Below are 24,790 nucleotides of genomic sequence, written 5' to 3'. Positions count from 1 at the left end.
GTCCTGTGAAGCAGGCTTGATCTCAGCTGCAAAAAGATGGAGCGCTTCACGGATTTGCGTGTCATCCTTTCGCAGGGGCCATGCTAATCTTCTCTGTATCGATCCAATTTTAGTATATGTGCTGCCTTAGCAAGCACAAGCCTGACGGCCCGCCCAAGGCATATGTACCCCCCGGGTCCCAGCGAGCTCTCACCAAGGTGGTAGGGCCCAGCGAGCCATCTCGCCACTGCATACCTTGCTGGGCACACGGACGGATGCTACAGCTCAATAACTTTAGGGATAGGGTATGTTAAAGCTTTCGTGTTCACGAATGGCTTCACTCCACCACGATATCTGAGGGCATCTACTGAAAGAAGGCAACAAGATCCGCAGCAGGAGGAGCTGATCCTATGGAGACCTAGAGGCGGTGAATGACTTCACAGAATTTTGCTCGATTTGGAAGGGGAAACTGAAAGGGCCCTACAGACATTGGGCATGCACCAGTTCTTGACACAAGAGAACACAAAGGAAAATAAAGAGTGGCAGGAGGGGACGCATCTAGTCCTGTGAAGCAGGCTTGATCTCAGCTGCAAAAAGATGGAGCGCTTCACGGATTTGCGTGTCATCCTTTCGCAGGGGCCATGCTAATCTTCTCTGTATCGATCCAATTTTAGTATATGTGCTGCCTTAGCAAGCACAAGCCTGACGGCCCGCCCAAGGCATATGTACCCCCCGGGTCCCAGCGAGCTCTCACCAAGGTGGTAGTGCCCAGCGAGCCATCTCGCCACTGCATACCTTGCTGGGCACACGGACGGATGCAACAGCTCAATAACTTTAGGGATAGGGTATGTTAAAGCTTTCGTGTTCACGAATGGCTTCACTCCACCACGATATCTGAGGGCATCTACTGAAAGAAGGCAACAAGATCCGCAGCAGGAGGAGCTGATCCTATGGAGACCTAGAGGCGGTGAATGACTTCACAGAATTTTGCTCGATTTGGAAGGGGAAACTGAAAGGGCCCTACAGACATTGGGCATGCACCAGTTCTTGACACAAGAGAACACAAAGGAAAATAAAGAGTGGCAGGAGGGGACGCATCTAGTCCTGTGAAGCAGGCTTGATCTCAGCTGCAAAAAGATGGAGCGCTTCACGGATTTGCGTGTCATCCTTTCGCAGGGGCCATGCTAATCTTCTCTGTATCGATCCAATTTTAGTATATGTGCTGCCTTAGCAAGCACAAGCCTGACGGCCCGCCCAAGGCATATGTACCCCCCGGGTCCCAGCGAGCTCTCACCAAGGTGGTAGGGCCCAGCGAGCCATCTCGCCACTGCATACCTTGCTGGGCACACGGACGGATGCTACAGCTCAATAACTTTAGGGATAGGGTATGTTAAAGCTTTCGTGTTCACGAATGGCTTCACTCCACCACGATATCTGAGGGCATCTACTGAAAGAAGGCAACAAGATCCGCAGCAGGAGGAGCTGATCCTATGGAGACCTAGAGGCGGTGAATGACTTCACAGAATTTTGCTCGATTTGGAAGGGGAAACTGAAAGGGCCCTACAGACATTGGGCATGCACCAGTTCTTGACACAAGAGAACACAAAGGAAAATAAAGAGTGGCAGGAGGGGACGCATCTAGTCCTGTGAAGCAGGCTTGATCTCAGCTGCAAAAAGATGGAGCGCTTCACGGATTTGCGTGTCATCCTTTCGCAGGGGCCATGCTAATCTTCTCTGTATCGATCCAATTTTAGTATATGTGCTGCCTTAGCAAGCACAAGCCTGACGGCCCGCCCAAGGCATATGTACCCCCCGGGTCCCAGCGAGCTCTCACCAAGGTGGTAGTGCCCAGCGAGCCATCTCGCCACTGCATACCTTGCTGGGCACACGGACGGATGCAACAGCTCAATAACTTTAGGGATAGGGTATGTTAAAGCTTTCGTGTTCACGAATGGCTTCACTCCACCACGATATCTGAGGGCATCTACTGAAAGAAGGCAACAAGATCCGCAGCAGGAGGAGCTGATCCTATGGAGACCTAGAGGCGGTGAATGACTTCACAGAATTTTGCTCGATTTGGAAGGGGAAACTGAAAGGGCCCTACAGACATTGGGCATGCACCAGTTCTTGACACAAGAGAACACAAAGGAAAATAAAGAGTGGCAGGAGGGGACGCATCTAGTCCTGTGAAGCAGGCTTGATCTCAGCTGCAAAAAGATGGAGCGCTTCACGGATTTGCGTGTCATCCTTTCGCAGGGGCCATGCTAATCTTCTCTGTATCGATCCAATTTTAGTATATGTGCTGCCTTAGCAAGCACAAGCCTGACGGGCCGCCCAAGGCATATGTACCCCCCGGGTCCCAGCGAGCTCTCACCAAGGTGGTAGTGCCCAGCGAGCCATCTCGCCACTGCATACCTTGCTGGGCACACGGACGGATGCAACAGCTCAATAACTTTAGGGATAGGGTATGTTAAAGCTTTCGTGTTCACGAATGGCTTCACTCCACCACGATATCTGAGGGCATCTACTGAAAGAAGGCAACAAGATCCGCAGCAGGAGGAGCTGATCCTATGGAGACCTAGAGGCGGTGAATGACTTCACAGAATTTTGCTCGATTTGGAAGGGGAAACTGAAAGGGCCCTACAGACATTGGGCATGCACCAGTTCTTGACACAAGAGAACACAAAGGAAAATAAAGAGTGGCAGGAGGGGACGCATCTAGTCCTGTGAAGCAGGCTTGATCTCAGCTGCAAAAAGATGGAGCGCTTCACGGATTTGCGTGTCATCCTTTCGCAGGGGCCATGCTAATCTTCTCTGTATCGATCCAATTTTAGTATATGTGCTGCCTTAGCAAGCACAAGCCTGACGGCCCGCCCAAGGCATATGTACCCCCCGGGTCCCAGCGAGCTCTCACCAAGGTGGTAGGGCCCAGCGAGCCATCTCGCCACTGCATACCTTGCTGGGCACACGGACGGATGCAACAGCTCAATAACTTTAGGGATAGGGTATGTTGGCGCCGCCGTGCTCGGTCGCCGTTCAGGTCGCTCCGCTAAGACTTTGCTTTTATTTATTATTCTACTCTCTTTTACTCTCTATTTTTTCCAACGGATCATCTGCTTTGATCTGTTACGACAGCAAAACACTTCTGGAAATTGGTTACTGCTACACTGACCTGTTTCAGGACACTTTCTCCAATCTTCCATCTGAGATTCGCCGGGACGCCGAGTTGAACAATGGCCACTCGAGTCGACGGCGTAGATTCAAAAAACACCGCGGGAAACGCGGTGGGATCCGCAACAGACTGAGAAAAAGAGCATTCAGTCCTCCTCTCCCGAGCATTTTGCTCGCAAATGTCCAATCCTTGGAGAATAAGATGGACGATCTTAGAGCCAGGATAAGTTTTCAACGGGACATGAGAGACTGCAACATCTATTGTCTGTCCGAAACATGGCTCACGCCAGCGGTCCCGGATACAGCCGTAACGCCGTCCGAGAACTTCTCTGTTTTTCGGATGGACAGAACAGCCGAGGCCGGGAAATCTAAAGGCGGTGGAGTGTGTTTCATGATAAACAAGAAATGGTGCGATCCTAGGAACATCTCCATTCTTTCGCGATCCTGCTCGCCTCACTTGGAACATTTAACTATCATGTGCCGGCCTTTCTACCTGCCGAGGGAGTTTTCCTCGATCATCACCACTGCCGTTTATATTCCACCACAAGCAGACACGGGGCTGGCTTTATCTGCCCTCCATGATGTGACCAGCGGCTTCATAAACAAACACCCCGACGCTGCTTGCATCGTCGCGGGTGATTTTAACAAAGCAAACCTAAAGAAAGTATTGCCAAACTTTCACCAGCATGTCTCCTGTCCCACACGAGGAGCAAACACACTGGATCATTGCTACTCTCCGTTTAAGAACGCCTACAAAGCTCGTTCACAGCCAGCTTTTGGCAAATCGGACCATGCCGCCATTTTCCTCACACCGGAATATAAACAAAGGCTCGTTCAAGAGCCCCCGGTGAGGAGGGAAGTCAAACGCTGGTCATCCCATTCAGAGATCACGCTACAGGCAGCTCTTGATGACGTCGACTGGGACATGTTCCGCGCGAGTTCTGAAGACGTCAGCGAGTTCACAGAAGTGGCGCTCTGCTTTATCAATACACTGACAGAGCAAGCCACACAAACAATAACTATAACGTCCTTCCCTAATCAGAAACCGTGGGTGGACAGTTCAATTCGCACTGCAGTAAACTCGCGCACCACCGCTTACAATGCCGGTCTCCTAACGGGGGATATGAGGGAGTACAAAGCTTCTTGTTACGCCCTCCGGCGCGCCGTTAAAGCCGCAAAACTCCGCTATAAAGACCGAGTGGAATCTCATTTCCAACTCAACGACTCCCGGCGGATGTGGCAGGGACTGAGAACCATCTGTGCTTTTGGAACTAAATCCTCTGCAGAGGTGAGAGCTGATCCGTTACTGGTGAACGAGTTAAACTCTTTCTACGCTCGCTTTAATGGTAATCACGGCAGCGCGACTCCGGCGAGTGACGCGTCAGAGAGAGTCCCTCAGAGCAGCAACGGTCACGTGATCTCTGTCTCGGAGGACGAGGTTCGGAGGGCACTCAAACGTGTGGATGTCAGGAAAGCTGCTGGGCCAGATGGTATTTCAGGTCGTGTTCTGCGGTCCTGTGCTGATCAGCTCGCAGGGCTCTTTACATCCATATTCAACGAGTCCCTTGCTACATCTGTTGTCCCCACCTCCTTCAAACGATCCTCCATCATCCCTGTACCTAAGATCAGTAAACCCTCTTGCCTAAATGACTATCGTCCAGTGGCTCTCACATCTTTAGTCATGAAGGTCTTTGAGAGACTCATTAAAAACAACATTTGCTCCTCCATTCCTGACACTTTGGACCCTCTTCAGTTTGCCTATCGTCCCAATAGATCGACTGAAGATGCCATTTCTCACGTCCTTCACTCCTGCCTCACTCACATCGACAGCAAAAGTGGGAACTATGTCAGGCTGCTATTTATTGACTATAGCTCAGCCTTTAACACCATAGTTCCCATTAAGCTAACACACAAACTCCTGGATCTAGGCCTGAATTCTTCTCTCTGCCTCTGGATTGAAGATTTCCTCACTGGCAGACCCCAGGCGGTGAGAGTAGGCCAGTTCACCTCCACCTCCATCACCCTGAGTGTTGGAGCTCCACAGGGCTGTGTGCTGAGTCCCCTGCTCTACTCTCTCTACACCCATGACTGTTTGTCCACACACAGCTCCACCTCTATCATCAAGTTTGCTGATGATACTGTTGTCCTGGGTCTCATCTCCAACAACAATGAGACGGCATACTTGGACGAAGTGGAGCAACTGACATCATGGTGCCAGGACAACTGTCTCTCTCTGAATGTTAACAAGACCAAAGAACTGATTGTGGACTTCAGGAAGAGACAGCATCGGTCATACTCCCCTCTCATGATCAGCGGGACACCGGTAGAGAGAGTGAGCAGCTTCAAATACCTGGGTGTGAACATCTCCGAGGATCTGACCTGGACTACACACATCCAGACACAGGTGAAAAAAGCCAGGCAAAGACTGTACCACCTGCGCCAGCTGAGGAAATTCAGGGTTTCACCAGCCATCCTGAAAACTTTCTATCGAGGGGCGATAGAAAGTGTCCTGACTCAGTGCATCACAGCGTGGTACGGGAACAGCACCAGTCACGACTGCAAAGCCCTGCAAAGAGTGGTGCGCTTATCCGAGCGCATCTCAGGCTCAGCTCTCCCGTCTCTGCAGGACATCTTCACCAAACGCTGCAGAGGTAGAGCTACTAAAATCATCAGAGACATTAATCACCCTGCAAACTCTCACTTCACCCTTCTGCCATCTGGTAAGCGCTTCCGTAGCCTGATGGCAAAGACTGAAAGACTCAGGAGGAGTTTCTTCCCCCAGGCCATCAGACTCCTGAACTCAGTCACGTGACTCACTTCACCCACGCACACACATAAACATACAGTCTTTTAACATTAACATCCACATACTGCAATTGCACTGCACTTTACGTCCCTATTGTTACTGCGTAACAACCTGTAATAAACCTTGCACATTATACTTCTTTATATATACATATTATATATTTTATGTTAACCACTTATTTTTAAGTCTACAGTTTATCTCACTTATCATATCCACATATTTTTTATATTTTTATTTCTATCTTATTTCCTATTTTTATCTTTTACTTGATTTATTTATAATTCTACTTATGTTAATACTTTTTATTCTAATTTTATTCTATTTCTATTTAATTTCTTGTAACTGTTATTTGCACTGTCCATGGAGCGGACCTGTTTACATTTCACTGCCAGTTGTATATTGTGTATATAACTGTGTATGTGACAAATAAAACTCTTGAATCTTGAATCTTGTTAAAGCTTTCGTGTTCACGAATGGCTTCACTCCACCACGATATCTGAGGGCATCTACTGAAAGAAGGCAACAAGATCCGCAGCAGGAGGAGCTGATCCTATGGAGACCTAGAGGCGGTGAATGACTTCACAGAATTTTGCTCGATTTGGAAGGGGAAACTGAAAGGGCCCTACAGACATTGGGCATGCACCAGTTCTTGACACAAGAGAACACAAAGGAAAATAAAGAGTGGCAGGAGGGGACGCATCTAGTCCTGTGAAGCAGGCTTGATCTCAGCTGCAAAAAGATGGAGCGCTTCACGGATTTGCGTGTCATCCTTTCGCAGGGGCCATGCTAATCTTCTCTGTATCGATCCAATTTTAGTATATGTGCTGCCTTAGCAAGCACAAGCCTGACGGGCCGCCCAAGGCATATGTACCCCCCGGGTCCCAGCGAGCTCTCACCAAGGTGGTAGGGCCCAGCGAGCCATCTCGCCACTGCATACCTTGCTGGGCACACGGACGGATGCAACAGCTCAATAACTTTAGGGATAGGGTATGTTAAAGCTTTCGTGTTCACGAATGGCTTCACTCCACCACGATATCTGAGGGCATCTACTGAAAGAAGGCAACAAGATCCGCAGCAGGAGGAGCTGATCCTATGGAGACCTAGAGGCGGTGAATGACTTCACAGAATTTTGCTCGATTTGGAAGGGGAAACTGAAAGGGCCCTACAGACATTGGGCATGCACCAGTTCTTGACACAAGAGAACACAAAGGAAAATAAAGAGTGGCAGGAGGGGACGCATCTAGTCCTGTGAAGCAGGCTTGATCTCAGCTGCAAAAAGATGGAGCGCTTCACGGATTTGCGTGTCATCCTTTCGCAGGGGCCATGCTAATCTTCTCTGTATCGATCCAATTTTAGTATATGTGCTGCCTTAGCAAGCACAAGCCTGACGGCCCGCCCAAGGCATATGTACCCCCCGGGTCCCAGCGAGCTCTCACCAAGGTGGTAGGGCCCAGCGAGCCATCTCGCCACTGCATACCTTGCTGGGCACACGGACGGATGCAACAGCTCAATAACTTTAGGGACAGGGTATGTTAAAGCTTTCGTGTTCACGAATGGCTTCACTCCACCACGATATCTGAGGGCATCTACTGAAAGAAGGCAACAAGATCCGCAGCAGGAGGAGCTGATCCTATGGAGACCTAGAGGCGGTGAATGACTTCACAGAATTTTGCTCGATTTGGAAGGGGAAACTGAAAGGGCCCTACAGACATTGGGCATGCACCAGTTCTTGACACAAGAGAACACAAAGGAAAATAAAGAGTGGCAGGAGGGGACGCATCTAGTCCTGTGAAGCAGGCTTGATCTCAGCTGCAAAAAGATGGAGCGCTTCACGGATTTGCGTGTCATCCTTTCGCAGGGGCCATGCTAATCTTCTCTGTATCGATCCAATTATAGTATATGTGCTGCCTTAGCAAGCACAAGCCTGACGGCCCGCCCAAGGCATATGTACCCCCCGGGTCCCAGCGAGCTCTCACCAAGGTGGTAGGGCCCAGCGAGCCATCTCGCCACTGCATACCTTGCTGGGCACACGGACGGATGCAACAGCTCAATAACTTTAGGGATAGGGTATGTTAAAGCTTTCGTGTTCACGAATGGCTTCACTCCACCACGATATCTGAGGGCATCTACTGAAAGAAGGCAACAAGATCCGCAGCAGGAGGAGCTGATCCTATGGAGACCTAGAGGCGGTGAATGACTTCACAGAATTTTGCTCGATTTGGAAGGGGAAACTGAAAGGGCCCTACAGACATTGGGCATGCACCAGTTCTTGACACAAGAGAACACAAAGGAAAATAAAGAGTGGCAGGAGGGGACGCATCTAGTCCTGTGAAGCAGGCTTGATCTCAGCTGCAAAAAGATGGAGCGCTTCACGGATTTGCGTGTCATCCTTTCGCAGGGGCCATGCTAATCTTCTCTGTATCGATCCAATTTTAGTATATGTGCTGCCTTAGCAAGCACAAGCCTGACGGCCCGCCCAAGGCATATGTACCCCCCGGGTCCCAGCGAGCTCTCACCAAGGTGGTAGGGCCCAGCGAGCCATCTCGCCACTGCATACCTTGCTGGGCACACGGACGGATGCAACAGCTCAATAACTTTAGGGATAGGGTATGTTAAAGCTTTCGTGTTCACGAATGGCTTCACTCCACCACGATATCTGAGGGCATCTACTGAAAGAAGGCAACAAGATCCGCAGCAGGAGGAGCTGATCCTATGGAGACCTAGAGGCGGTGAATGACTTCACAGAATTTTGCTCGATTTGGAAGGGGAAACTGAAAGGGCCCTACAGACATTGGGCATGCACCAGTTCTTGACACAAGAGAACACAAAGGAAAATAAAGAGTGGCAGGAGGGGACGCATCTAGTCCTGTGAAGCAGGCTTGATCTCAGCTGCAAAAAGATGGAGCGCTTCACGGATTTGCGTGTCATCCTTTCGCAGGGGCCATGCTAATCTTCTCTGTATCGATCCAATTTTAGTATATGTGCTGCCTTAGCAAGCACAAGCCTGACGGCCCGCCCAAGGCATATGTACCCCCCGGGTACCAGCGAGCTCTCACCAAGGTGGTAGGGCCCAGCGAGCCATCTCGCCACTGCATACCTTGCTGGGCACACGGACGGATGCAACAGCTCAATAACTTTAGGGATAGGGTATGTTAAAGCTTTCGTGTTCACGAATGGCTTCACTCCACCACGATATCTGAGGGCATCTACTGAAAGAAGGCAACAAGATCCGCAGCAGGAGGAGCTGATCCTATGGAGACCTAGAGGCGGTGAATGACTTCACAGAATTTTGCTCGATTTGGAAGGGGAAACTGAAAGGGCCCTACAGACATTGGGCATGCACCAGTTCTTGACACAAGAGAACACAAAGGAAAATAAAGAGTGGCAGGAGGGGACGCATCTAGTCCTGTGAAGCAGGCTTGATCTCAGCTGCAAAAAGATGGAGCGCTTCACGGATTTGCGTGTCATCCTTTCGCAGGGGCCATGCTAATCTTCTCTGTATCGATCCAATTTTAGTATATGTGCTGCCTTAGCAAGCACAAGCCTGACGGCCCGCCCAAGGCATATGTACCCCCCGGGTCCCAGCGAGCTCTCACCAAGGTGGTAGGGCCCAGCGAGCCATCTCGCCACTGCATACCTTGCTGGGCACACGGACGGATGCTACAGCTCAATAACTTTAGGGATAGGGTATGTTAAAGCTTTCGTGTTCACGAATGGCTTCACTCCACCACGATATCTGAGGGCATCTACTGAAAGAAGGCAACAAGATCCGCAGCAGGAGGAGCTGATCCTATGGAGACCTAGAGGCGGTGAATGACTTCACAGAATTTTGCTCGATTTGGAAGGGGAAACTGAAAGGGCCCTACAGACATTGGGCATGCACCAGTTCTTGACACAAGAGAACACAAAGGAAAATAAAGAGTGGCAGGAGGGGACGCATCTAGTCCTGTGAAGCAGGCTTGATCTCAGCTGCAAAAAGATGGAGCGCTTCACGGATTTGTGTGTCATCCTTTCGCAGGGGCCATGCTAATCTTCTCTGTATCGATCCAATTTTAGTATATGTGCTGCCTTAGCAAGCACAAGCCTGATGGCCCGCCCAAGGCATATGTAACCCCCGGGTCCCAGCGAGCTCTCACCAAGGTGGTAGGGCCCAGCGAGCCATCTCGCCACTGCATACCTTGCTGGGCACACGGACGGATGCAACAGCTCAATAACTTTAGGGATAGGGTATGTTAAAGCTTTCGTGTTCACGAATGGCTTCACTCCACCACGATATCTGAGGGCATCTACTGAAAGAAGGCAACAAGATCCGCAGCAGGAGGAGCTGATCCTATGGAGACCTAGAGGCGGTGAATGACTTCACAGAATTTTGCTCGATTTGGAAGGGGAAACTGAAAGGGCCCTACAGACATTGGGCATGCACCAGTTCTTGACACAAGAGAACACAAAGGAAAATAAAGAGTGGCAGGAGGGGACGCATCTAGTCCTGTGAAGCAGGCTTGATCTCAGCTGCAAAAAGATGGAGCGCTTCACGGATTTGCGTGTCATCCTTTCGCAGGGGCCATGCTAATCTTCTCTGTATCGATCCAATTTTAGTATATGTGCTGCCTTAGCAAGCACAAGCCTGACGGCCCGCCCAAGGCATATGTACCCCCCGGGTCCCAGCGAGCTCTCACCAAGGTGGTAGGGCCCAGCGAGCCATCTCGCCACTGCATACCTTGCTGGGCACACGGACGGATGCAACAGCTCAATAACTTTAGGGATAGGGTATGTTGGCGCCGCCGTGCTCGGTCGCCGTTCAGGTCGCTCCGCTAAGACTTTGCTTTTATTTATTATTCTACTCTCTTTTACTCTCTATTTTTTCCAACGGATCATCTGCTTTGATCTGTTACGACAGCAAAACACTTCTGGAAATTGGTTACCGCTACACTGACCTGTTTCAGGACACTTTCTCCAATCTTCCATCTGAGATTCGCCGGGACGCCGAGTTGAACAATGGCCACTCGAGTCGACGGCGTAGATTCAAAAAACACCGCGGGAAACGCGGTGGGATCCGCAACAGACTGAGAAAAAGAGCATTCAGTCCTCCTCTCCCGAGCATTTTGCTCGCAAATGTCCAATCCTTGGAGAATAAGATGGACGATCTTAGAGCCAGGATAAGTTTTCAACGGGACATGAGAGACTGCAACATCTATTGTCTGTCCGAAACATGGCTCACGCCAGCGGTCCCGGATACAGCCGTAACGCCGTCCGAGAACTTCTCTGTTTTTCGGATGGACAGAACAGCCGAGGCCGGGAAATCTAAAGGCGGTGGAGTGTGTTTCATGATAAACAAGAAATGGTGCGATCCTAGGAACATCTCCATTCTTTCGCGATCCTGCTCGCCTCACTTGGAACATTTAACTATCATGTGCCGGCCTTTCTACCTGCCGAGGGAGTTTTCCTCGATCATCACCACTGCCGTTTATATTCCACCACAAGCAGACACGGGGCTGGCTTTATCTGCCCTCCATGATGTGACCAGCGGCTTCATAAACAAACACCCCGACGCTGCTTGCATCGTCGCGGGTGATTTTAACAAAGCAAACCTAAAGAAAGTATTGCCAAACTTTCACCAGCATGTCTCCTGTCCCACACGAGGAGCAAACACACTGGATCATTGCTACTCTCCGTTTAAGAACGCCTACAAAGCTCGTTCACAGCCAGCTTTTGGCAAATCGGACCATGCCGCCATTTTCCTCACACCGGAATATAAACAAAGGCTCGTTCAAGAGCCCCCGGTGAGGAGGGAAGTCAAACGCTGGTCATCCCATTCAGAGATCACGCTACAGGCAGCTCTTGATGACGTCGACTGGGACATGTTCCGCGCGAGTTCTGAAGACGTCAGCGAGTTCACAGAAGTGGCGCTCTGCTTTATCAATACACTGACAGAGCAAGCCACACAAACAATAACTATAACGTCCTTCCCTAATCAGAAACCGTGGGTGGACAGTTCAATTCGCACTGCAGTAAACTCGCGCACCACCGCTTACAATGCCGGTCTCCTAACGGGGGATATGAGGGAGTACAAAGCTTCTTGTTACGCCCTCCGGCGCGCCGTTAAAGCCGCAAAACTCCGCTATAAAGACCGAGTGGAATCTCATTTCCAACTCAACGACTCCCGGCGGATGTGGCAGGGACTGAGAACCATCTGTGCTTTTGGAACTAAATCCTCTGCAGAGGTGAGAGCTGATCCGTTACTGGTGAACGAGTTAAACTCTTTCTACGCTCGCTTTAATGGTAATCACGGCAGCGCGACTCCGGCGAGTGACGCGTCAGAGAGAGTCCCTCAGAGCAGCAACGGTCACGTGATCTCTGTCTCGGAGGACGAGGTTCGGAGGGCACTCAAACGTGTGGATGTCAGGAAAGCTGCTGGGCCAGATGGTATTTCAGGTCGTGTTCTGCGGTCCTGTGCTGATCAGCTCGCAGGGCTCTTTACATCCATATTCAACGAGTCCCTTGCTACATCTGTTGTCCCCACCTCCTTCAAACGATCCTCCATCATCCCTGTACCTAAGATCAGTAAACCCTCTTGCCTAAATGACTATCGTCCAGTGGCTCTCACATCTTTAGTCATGAAGGTCTTTGAGAGACTCATTAAAAACAACATTTGCTCCTCCATTCCTGACACTTTGGACCCTCTTCAGTTTGCCTATCGTCCCAATAGATCGACTGAAGATGCCATTTCTCACGTCCTTCACTCCTGCCTCACTCACATCGACAGCAAAAGTGGGAACTATGTCAGGCTGCTATTTATTGACTATAGCTCAGCCTTTAACACCATAGTTCCCATTAAGCTAACACACAAACTCCTGGATCTAGGCCTGAATTCTTCTCTCTGCCTCTGGATTGAAGATTTCCTCACTGGCAGACCCCAGGCGGTGAGAGTAGGCCAGTTCACCTCCACCTCCATCACCCTGAGTGTTGGAGCTCCACAGGGCTGTGTGCTGAGTCCCCTGCTCTACTCTCTCTACACCCATGACTGTTTGTCCACACACAGCTCCACCTCTATCATCAAGTTTGCTGATGATACTGTTGTCCTGGGTCTCATCTCCAACAACAATGAGACGGCATACTTGGACGAAGTGGAGCAACTGACATCATGGTGCCAGGACAACTGTCTCTCTCTGAATGTTAACAAGACCAAAGAACTGATTGTGGACTTCAGGAAGAGACAGCATCGGTCATACTCCCCTCTCATGATCAGCGGGACACCGGTAGAGAGAGTGAGCAGCTTCAAATACCTGGGTGTGAACATCTCCGAGGATCTGACCTGGACTACACACATCCAGACACAGGTGAAAAAAGCCAGGCAAAGACTGTACCACCTGCGCCAGCTGAGGAAATTCAGGGTTTCACCAGCCATCCTGAAAACTTTCTATCGAGGGGCGATAGAAAGTGTCCTGACTCAGTGCATCACAGCGTGGTACGGGAACAGCACCAGTCACGACTGCAAAGCCCTGCAAAGAGTGGTGCGCTTATCCGAGCGCATCTCAGGCTCAGCTCTCCCGTCTCTGCAGGACATCTTCACCAAACGCTGCAGAGGTAGAGCTACTAAAATCATCAGAGACATTAATCACCCTGCAAACTCTCACTTCACCCTTCTGCCATCTGGTAAGCGCTTCCGTAGCCTGATGGCAAAGACTGAAAGACTCAGGAGGAGTTTCTTCCCCCAGGCCATCAGACTCCTGAACTCAGTCACGTGACTCACTTCACCCACGCACACACATAAACATACAGTCTTTTAACATTAACATCCACATACTGCAATTGCACTGCACTTTACGTCCCTATTGTTACTGCGTAACAACCTGTAATAAACCTTGCACATTATACTTCTTTATATATACATATTATATATTTTATGTTAACCACTTATTTTTAAGTCTACAGTTTATCTCACTTATCATATCCACATATTTTTTATATTTTTATTTCTATCTTATTTCCTATTTTTATCTTTTACTTGATTTATTTATAATTCTACTTATGTTAATACTTTTTATTCTAATTTTATTCTATTTCTATTTAATTTCTTGTAACTGTTATTTGCACTGTCCATGGAGCGGACCTGTTTACATTTCACTGCCAGTTGTATATTGTGTATATAACTGTGTATGTGACAAATAAAACTCTTGAATCTTGAATCTTGTTAAAGCTTTCGTGTTCACGAATGGCTTCACTCCACCACGATATCTGAGGGCATCTACTGAAAGAAGGCAACAAGATCCGCAGCAGGAGGAGCTGATCCTATGGAGACCTAGAGGCGGTGAATGACTTCACAGAATTTTGCTCGATTTGGAAGGGGAAACTGAAAGGGCCCTACAGACATTGGGCATGCACCAGTTCTTGACACAAGAGAACACAAAGGAAAATAAAGAGTGGCAGGAGGGGACGCATCTAGTCCTGTGAAGCAGGCTTGATCTCAGCTGCAAAAAGATGGAGCGCTTCACGGATTTGCGTGTCATCCTTTCGCAGGGGCCATGCTAATCTTCTCTGTATCGATCCAATTATAGTATATGTGCTGCCTTAGCAAGCACAAGCCTGACGGCCCGCCCAAGGCATATGTACCCCCCGGGTCCCAGCGAGCTCTCACCAAGGTGGTAGGGCCCAGCGAGCCATCTCGCCACTGCATACCTTGCTGGGCACACGGACGGATGCAACAGCTCAATAACTTTAGGGATAGGGTATGTTAAAGCTTTCGTGTTCACGAATGGCTTCACTCCACCACGATATCTGAGGGCATCTACTGAAAGAAGGCAACAAGATCCGCAGCAGGAGGAGCTGATCCTATGGAGACCTAGAGGCGGTGAATGACTTCACAGAATTTTGCTCGATTTGGAAGGGGAAACTGAAAGGGCCCTACAGACATTGGGCATGCACCAGTTCTTGACACAAGAGAACACAAAGGAAAATAAAGAGTGGCAGGAGGGGACGCATCTAGTCCTGTGAAGCAGGCTTGATCTCAGCTGCAAAAAGATGGAGCGCTTCACGGATTTGCGTGTCATCCTTTCGCAGGGGCCATGCTAATCTTCTCTGTATCGATCCAATTTTAGTATATGTGCTGCCTTAGCAAGCACAAGCCTGACGGCCCGCCCAAGGCATATGTACCCCCCGGGTCCCAGCGAGCTCTCACCAAGGTGGTAGGGCCCAGCGAGCCATCTCGCCACTGCATACCTTGCTGGGCACACGGACGGATGCAACAGCTCAATAACTTTAGGGATAGGGTATGTTAAAGCTTTCGTGTTCACGAATGGCTTCACTCCACCACGATATCTGAGGGCATCTACTGAAAGAAGGCAACAAGATCCGCAGCAGGAGGAGCTGATCCTATGGAGACCTAGAGGCGGTGAATGACTTCACAGAATTTTGCTCGATTTGGAAGGGGAAACTGAAAGGGCCCTACAGACATTGGGCATGCACCAGTTCTTGACACAAGAGAACACAAAGGAAAATAAAGAGTGGCAGGAGGGGACGCATCTAGTCCTGTGAAGCAGGCTTGATCTCAGCTGCAAAAAGATGGAGCGCTTCACGGATTTGCGTGTCATCCTTTCGCAGGGGCCATGCTAATCTTCTCTGTATCGATCCAATTTTAGTATATGTGCTGCCTTAGCAAGCACAAGCCTGACGGCCCGCCCAAGGCATATGTACCCCCCGGGTACCAGCGAGCTCTCACCAAGGTGGTAGGGCCCAGCGAGCCATCTCGCCACTGCATACCTTGCTGGGCACACGGACGGATGCAACAGCTCAATAACTTTAGGGATAGGGTATGTTAAAGCTTTCGTGTTCACGAATGGCTTCACTCCACCACGATATCTGAGGGCATCTACTGAAAGAAGGCAACAAGATCCGCAGCAGGAGGAGCTGATCCTATGGAGACCTAGAGGCGGTGAATGACTTCACAGAATTTTGCTCGATTTGGAAGGGGAAACTGAAAGGGCCCTACAGACATTGGGCATGCACCAGTTCTTGACACAAGAGAACACAAAGGAAAATAAAGAGTGGCAGGAGGGGACGCATCTAGTCCTGTGAAGCAGGCTTGATCTCAGCTGCAAAAAGATGGAGCGCTTCACGGATTTGTGTGTCATCCTTTCGCAGGGGCCATGCTAATCTTCTCTGTATCGATCCAATTTTAGTATATGTGCTGCCTTAGCAAGCACAAGCCTGACGGCCCGCCCAAGGCATATGTACCCCCCGGGTCCCAGCGAGCTCTCACCAAGGTGGTAGGGCCCAGCGAGCCATCTCGCCACTGCATACCTTGCTGGGCACACGGACGGATGCTACAGCTCAATAACTTTAGGGATAGGGTATGTTAAAGCTTTCGTGTTCACGAATGGCTTCACTCCACCACGATATCTGAGGGCATCTACTGAAAGAAGGCAACAAGATCCGCAGCAGGAGGAGCTGATCCTATGGAGACCTAGAGGCGGTGAATGACTTCACAGAATTTTGCTCGATTTGGAAGGGGAAACTGAAAGGGCCCTACAGACATTGGGCATGCACCAGTTCTTGACACAAGAGAACACAAAGGAAAATAAAGAGTGGCAGGAGGGGACGCATCTAGTCCTGTGAAGCAGGCTTGATCTCAGCTGCAAAAAGATGGAGCGCTTCACGGATTTGTGTGTCATCCTTTCGCAGGGGCCATGCTAATCTTCTCTGTATCAATCCAATTTTAGTATATGTGCTGCCTTAGCAAGCACAAGCCTGATGGCCCGCCCAAGGCATATGTAACCCCCGGGTCCCGCGAGCTCTCACCAAGGTGGTAGGGCCCAGCGAGCCATCTCGCCACTGCATACCTTGCTGGGCACACGGACGGATGCAACAGCTCAATAACTTTAGGGATAGGGTATGTTAAAGCTTTCGTGTTCACGAATGGCTTCACTCCACCACGATATCTGAGGGCATCTACTGAAAGAAGGCAACAAGATCCGCAGCAGGAGGAGCTGATCCTATGGAGACCTAGAGGCGGTGAATGACTTCACAGAATTTTGCTCGATTTGGAAGGGGAAACTGAAAGGGCCCTACAGACATTGGGCATGCACCAGTTCTTGACACAAGAGAACACAAAGGAAAATAAAGAGTGGCAGGAGGGGACGCATCTAGTCCTGTGAAGCAGGCTTGATCTCAGCTGCAAAAAGATGGAGCGCTTCACGGATTTGCGTGTCATCCTTTCGCAGGGGCCATGCTAATCTTCTCTGTATCGATCCAATTTTAGTATATGTGCTGCCTTAGCAAGCACAAGCCTGACGGCCCGCCCAAGGCATATGTACCCCCCGGGTCCCAGCGAGCTCTCACCAAGGTGGTAGGGCCCAGCGAGCCATCTCGCCACTGCATACCTTGCTGGGCACACGGACGGATGCTACAGCTCAATAACTTTAGGGATAGGGTATGTTAAAGCTTTCGTGTTCACGAATGGCTTCACTCCACCACGATATCTGAGGGCATCTACTGAAAGAAGGCAACAAGATCCGCAGCAGGAGGAGCTGATCCTATGGAGACCTAGAGGCGGTGAATGACTTCACAGAATTTTGCTTGATTTGGAAGGGGAAACTGAAAGGGCCCTACAGACATTGGGCATGCACCAGTTCTTGACACAAGAGAACACAAAGGAAAATAAAGAGTGGCAGGAGGGGACGCATCTAGTCCTGTGAAGCAGGCTTGATCTCAGCTGCAAAAAGATGGAGCGCTTCACGGATTTGCGTGTCATCCTTTCGCAGGGGCCATGCTAATCTTCTCTGTATCGATCCAATTTTAGTATATGTGCTGCCTTAGCAAGCACAAGCCTGACGGCCCGCCCAAGGCATATGTACCCCCCGGGTCCCAGCGAGCTCTCACCAAGGTGGTAGGGCCCAGCGAGCCATCTCGCCACTGCATACCTTGCTGGGCACACGGACGGATGCTACAGCTCAATAACTTTAGGGATAGGGTATGTTAAAGCTTTCGTGTTCACGAATGGCTTCACTCCACCACGATATCTGAGGGCATCTACTGAAAGAAGGCAACAAGATCCGCAGCAGGAGGAGCTGATCCTATGGAGACCTAGAGGCGGTGAATGACTTCACAGAATTTTGCTCGATTTGGAAGGGGAAACTGAAAGGGCCCTACAGACATTGGGCATGCACCAGTTCTTGACACAAGAGAACACAAAGGAAAATAAAGAGTGGCAGGAGGGGACGCATCTAGTCCTGTGAAGCAGGCTTGATCTCAGCTGCAAAAAGGTGGAGCGCTTCACGGATTTGCGTGTCATCCTTTCGCAGGGGCCATGCTAATCTTCTCTGTATCGATCCAATTTTAGTATATGTGCTGCCTTAGCAAGCACAAGCCTGACGGCCCGCCCAAGGCATATGTACCCCCCGGGTCCCAGCGAGCTCTCACCAAGGTGGTAGGGCCCAGCGAGCCATCTCGCCACTGCATACCTTGCTGGGCACACGGACGGATGCAACAGCTCAATAACTTTAGGGATAGGGTATGTTAAAGCTTTCGTGTTCACGAATGGCTTCACTCCACCACGATATCTGAGGGCATCTACTGAAAGAAGGCAACAAGATCCGCAGCAGGAGGAGCTGATCCTATGGAGACCTAGAGGCGGTGAATGACTTCACAGAATTTTGCTCGATTTGGAAGGGGAAACTGAAAGGGCCCTACAGACATTGGGCATGCACCAGTTCTTGACACAAGAGAACACAAAGGAAAATAAAGAGTGGCAGGAGGGGACGCATCTAGTCCTGTGAAGCAGGCTTGATCTCAGCTGCAAAAAGATGGAGCGCTTCACGGATTTGCGTGTCATCCTTTCGCAGGGGCCATGCTAATCTTCTCTGTATCGATCCAATTTTAGTATATGTGCTGCCTTAGCAAGCACAAGCCTGACGGCCCGCCCAAGGCATATGTACCCGCCGGGTCCAGCGAGCTCTCACCAAGGTGGTAGGGCCCAGCGAGCCATCTCGCCACTGCATACCTTGCTGGGCACACGGACGGATGCAACAGCTCAATAACTTTAGGGATAGGGTATGTTAAAGCTTTCGTGTTCACGAATGGCTTCACTCCACCACGATATCTGAGGGCATCTACTGAAAGAAGGCAACAAGATCCGCAGCAGGAGGAGCTGATCCTATGGAGACCTAGAGGCGGTGAATGACTTCACAGAATTTTGCTCGATTTGGAAGGGGAAACTGAAAGGGCCCTACAGACATTGGGCATGCACCAGTTCTTGACACAAGAGAACACAAAGGAAAATAAAGAGTGGCAGGAGGGGACGCATCTAGTCCTGTGAAGCAGGCTTGATCTCAGCTGCAAAAAGATGGAGCGCTTCACGGATTTGCGTGTCATCCTTTCGCAGGGGCCATGCTAATCTTCTCTGTATCGATCCAATTTTAGTATATGTGCTGCCTTAGCAAGCACAAGCCTGACGGCCCGCCCAAGGCATATGTACCCGCCGGGTCCAGCGAGCTCTCACCAAGGTGGTAGGGCCCAGCGAGCCATCTCGCCACTGCATACCTTGCTGGGCACACGGACGGATGCAACAGCTCAATAACTTTAGGGATAGGGTATGTTAAAGCTTTCGTGTTCACGAATGGCTTCACTCCACCACGATATCTGAGGGCATCTACTGAAAGAAGGCAACAAGATCCGCAGCAGGAGGAGCTGATCCTATGGAGACCTAGAGGCGGTGAATGACTTCACAGAATTTTGCTCGATTTGGAAGGGGAAACTGAAAGGGCCCTACAGACATTGGGCATGCACCAGTTCTTGACACAAGAGAACACAAAGGAAAATAAAGAGTGGCAGGAGGGGACGCATCTAGTCCTGTGAAGCAGGCTTGATCTCAGCTGCAAAAAGATGGAGCGCTTCACGGATTTGCGTGTCATCCTTTCGCAGGGGCCATGCTAATCTTCTCTGTATCGATCCAATTATAGTATATGTGCTGCCTTAGCAAGCACAAGCCTGACGGCCCGCCCAAGGCATATGTACCCCCCGGGTCCCAGCGAGCTCTCACCAAGGTGGTAGGGCCCAGCGAGCCATCTCGCCACTGCATACCTTGCTGGGCACACGGACGCATGCTACAGCTCAATAACTTTAGGGATAGGGTATGTTAAAGCTTTCGTGTTCACGAATGGCTTCACTCCACCACGATATCTGAGGGCATCTACTGAAAGAAGGCAACAAGATCCGCAGCAGGAGGAGCTGATCCTATGGAGACCTAGAGGCGGTGAATGACTTCACAGAATTTTGCTCGATTTGGAAGGGGAAACTGAAAGGGCCCTACAGACATTGGGCATGCACCAGTTCTTGACACAAGAGAACACAAAGGAAAATAAAGAGTGGCAGGAGGGGACGCATCTAGTCCTGTGAAGCAGGCTTGATCTCAGCTGCAAAAAGATGGAGCGCTTCACGGATTTGCGTGTCATCCTTTCGCAGGGGCCATGCTAATCTTCTCTGTATCGATCCAATTTTAGTATATGTGCTGCCTTAGCAAGCACAAGCCTGACGGCCCGCCCAAGGCATATGTACCCCCCGGGTCCCAGCGAGCTCTCACCAAGGTGGTAGGGCCCAGCGAGCCATCTCGCCACTGCATACCTTGCTGGGCACACGGACGGATGCAACAGCTCAATAACTTTAGGGATAGGGTATGTTAAAGCTTTCGTGTTCACGAATGGCTTCACTCCACCACGATATCTGAGGGCATCTACTGAAAGAAGGCAACAAGATCCGCAGCAGGAGGAGCTGATCCTATGGAGACCTAGAGGCGGTGAATGACTTCACAGAATTTTGCTCGATTTGGAAGGGGAAACTGAAAGGGCCCTACAGACATTGGGCATGCACCAGTTCTTGACACAAGAGAACACAAAGGAAAATAAAGAGTGGCAGGAGGGGACGCATCTAGTCCTGTGAAGCAGGCTTGATCTCAGCTGCAAAAAGATGGAGCGCTTCACGGATTTGCGTGTCATCCTTTCGCAGGGGCCATGCTAATCTTCTCTGTATCGATCCAATTTTAGTATATGTGCTGCCTTAGCAAGCACAAGCCTGACGGGCCGCCCAAGGCATATGTACCCCCCGGGTCCCAGCGAGCTCTCACCAAGGTGGTAGGGCCCAGCGAGCCATCTCGCCACTGCATACCTTGCTGGGTACACGGACGGATGCAACAGCTCAATAACTTTAGGGATAGGGTATGTTAAAGCTTTCGTGTTCACGAATGGCTTCACTCCACCACGATATCTGAGGGCATCTACTGAAAGAAGGCAACAAGATCCGCAGCAGGAGGAGCTGATCCTATGGAGACCTAGAGGCGGTGAATGACTTCACAGAATTTTGCTCGATTTGGAAGGGGAAACTGAAAGGGCCCTACAGACATTGGGCATGCACCAGTTCTTGACACAAGAGAACACAAAGGAAAATAAAGAGTGGCAGGAGGGGACGCATCTAGTCCTGTGAAGCAGGCTTGATCTCAGCTGCAAAAAGATGGAGCGCTTCACGGATTTGCGTGTCATCCTTTCGCAGGGGCCATGCTAATCTTCTCTGTATCGATCTAATTTTAGTATATGTGCTGCCTTAGCAAGCACAAGCCTGACGGCCCGCCCAAGGCATATGTACCCCCCGGGTCCCAGCGAGCTCTCACCAAGGTGGTAGGGCCCAGCGAGCCATCTCGCCACTGCATACCTTGCTGGGCACACGGACGGATGCAACAGCTCAATAACTTTAGGGATAGGGTATGTTAAAGCTTTCGTGTTCACGAATGGCTTCACTCCACCACGATATCTGAGGGCATCTACTGAAAGAAGGCAACAAGATCCGCAGCAGGAGGAGCTGATCCTATGGAGACCTAGAGGCGGTGAATGACTTCACAGAATTTTGCTCGATTTGGAAGGGGAAACTGAAAGGGCCCTACAGACATTGGGCATGCACCAGTTCTTGACACAAGAGAACACAAAGGAAAATAAAGAGTGGCAGGAGGGGACGCATCTAGTCCTGTGAAGCAGGCTTGATCTCAGCTGCAAAAAGATGGAGCGCTTCACGGATTTGCGTGTCATCCTTTCGCAGGGGCCATGCTAATCTTCTCTGTATCGATCCAATTTTAGTATATGTGCTGCCTTAGCAAGCACAAGCCTGACGGCCCGCCCAAGGCATATGTACACCCCGGGTCCCAGCGAGCTCTCACCAAGGTGGTAGGGCCCAGCGAGCCATCTCGCCATTGCATACCTTGCTGGGCACACGGATGGATGCAACAGCTCAATAACTTTAGGGATAGGGTATGTTAAAGCTTTCGTGTTCACGAATGGCTTCACTCCACCACGATATCTGAGGGCATCTACTGAAAGAAGGCAACAAGATCCGCAGCAGGAGGAGCTGATCCTATGGAGACCTAGAGGCGGTGAATGACTTCACAGAATTTTGCTCGATTTGGAAGGGGAAACTGAAAGGGCCCTACAGACATTGGGCATGCACCAGTTCTTGACACAAGAGAACACAAAGGAAAATAAAGAGTGGCAGGAGGGGACGCATCTAGTCCTGTGAAGCAGGCTTGATCTCAGCTGCAAAAAGATGGAGCGCTTCACGGATTTGTGTGTCATCCTTTCGCAGGGGCCATGCTAATCTTCTCTGTATCGATCCAATTTTAGTATATGTGCTGCCTTAGCAAGCACAAGCCTGACGGCCCGCCCAAGGCATATGTAACCCCCGGGTCCCAGCGAGCTCTCACCAAGGTGGTAGGGCCCAGCGAGCCATCTCGCCACTGCATACCTTGCTGGGCACACGGACGGATGCAACAGCTCAATAACTTTAGGGATAGGGTATGTTAAAGCTTTCGTGTTCACGAATGGCTTCACTCCACCACGATATCTGAGGGCATCTACTGATAGAAGGCAACAAGATCCGCAGCAGGAGGAGCTGATCCTATGGAGACCTAGAGGCGGTGAATGACTTCACAGAATTTTGCTCGATTTGGAAGGGGAAACTGAAAGGGCCCTACAGACATTGGGCATGCACCAGTTCTTGACACAAGAGAACACAAAGGAAAATAAAGAGTGGCAGGAGGGGACGCATCTAGTCCTGTGAAGCAGGCTTGATCTCAGCTGCAAAAAGATGGAGCGCTTCACGGATTTGCGTGTCATCCTTTCGCAGGGGCCATGCTAATCTTCTCTGTATCGATCCAATTTTAGTATATGTGCTGCCTTAGCAAGCACAAGCCTGACGGCCCGCCCAAGGCATATGTACCCCCCGGGTCCCAGCGAGCTCTCACCAAGGTGGTAGGGCCCAGCGAGCCATCTCGCCACTGCATACCTTGCTGGGCACACGGACGGATGCTACAGCTCAATAACTTTAGGGATAGGGTATGTTAAAGCTTTCGTGTTCACGAATGGCTTCACTCCACCACGATATCTGAGGGCATCTACTGAAAGAAGGCAACAAGATCCGCAGCAGGAGGAGCTGATCCTATGGAGACCTAGAGGCGGTGAATGACTTCACAGAATTTTGCTCGATTTGGAAGGGGAAACTGAAAGGGCCCTACAGACATTGGGCATGCACCAGTTCTTGACACAAGAGAACACAAAGGAAAATAAAGAGTGGCAGGAGGGGACGCATCTAGTCCTGTGAAGCAGGCTTGATCTCAGCTGCAAAAAGATGGAGCGCTTCACGGATTTGCGTGTCATCCTTTCGCAGGGGCCATGCTAATCTTCTCTGTATCGATCCAATTTTAGTATATGTGCTGCCTTAGCAAGCACAAGCCTGACGGCCCGCCCAAGGCATATGTACCCCCCGGGTCCCAGCGAGCTCTCACCAAGGTGGTAGGGCCCAGCGAGCCATCTCGCCACTGCATACCTTGCTGGGCACAAGGACGGATGCAACAGCTCAATAACTTTAGGGATAGGGTATGTTAAAGCTTTCGTGTTCACGAATGGCTTCACTCCACCACGATATCTGAGGGCATCTACTGAAAGAAGGCAACAAGATCCGCAGCAGGAGGAGCTGATCCTATGGAGACCTAGAGGCGGTGAATGACTTCACAGAATTTTGCTTGATTTGGAAGGGGAAACTGAAAGGGCCCTACAGACATTGGGCATGCACCAGTTCTTGACACAAGAGAACACAAAGGAAAATAAAGAGTGGCAGGAGGGGACGCATCTAGTCCTGTGAAGCAGGCTTGATCTCAGCTGCAAAAAGATGGAGCGCTTCACGGATTTGCGTGTCATCCTTTCGCAGGGGCCATGCTAATCTTCTCTGTATCGATCCAATTTTAGTATATGTGCTGCCTTAGCAAGCACAAGCCTGACGGCCTGCCCAAGGCATATGTACCCCCCGGGTCCCAGCGAGCTCTCACCAAGGTGGTAGGGCCCAGCGAGCCATCTCGCCACTGCATACCTTGCTGGGCACACGGACGGATGCAACAGCTCAATAACTTTAGGGATAGGGTATGTTAAAGCTTTCGTGTTCACGAATGGCTTCACTCCACCACGATATCTGAGGGCATCTACTGAAAGAAGGCAACAAGATCCGCAGCAGGAGGAGCTGATCCTATGGAGACCTAGAGGCGGTGAATGACTTCACAGAATTTTGCTCGATTTGGAAGGGGAAACTGAAAGGGCCCTACAGACATTGGGCATGCACCAGTTCTTGACACAAGAGAACACAAAGGAAAATAAAGAGTGGCAGGAGGGGACGCATCTAGTCCTGTGAAGCAGGCTTGATCTCAGCTGCAAAAAGATGGAGCGCTTCACGGATTTGCGTGTCATCCTTTCGCAGGGGCCATGCTAATCTTCTCTGTATCGATCCAATTTTAGTATATGTGCTGCCTTAGCAAGC

This window comes from Gobio gobio, assembly GCF_949357685.1.
Source record: "Gobio gobio genome assembly, chromosome: 8".
Taxonomy (NCBI): Eukaryota; Metazoa; Chordata; class Actinopteri; order Cypriniformes; family Gobionidae; genus Gobio; species Gobio gobio.
This window is presented reverse-complemented; position numbering follows the sequence as displayed.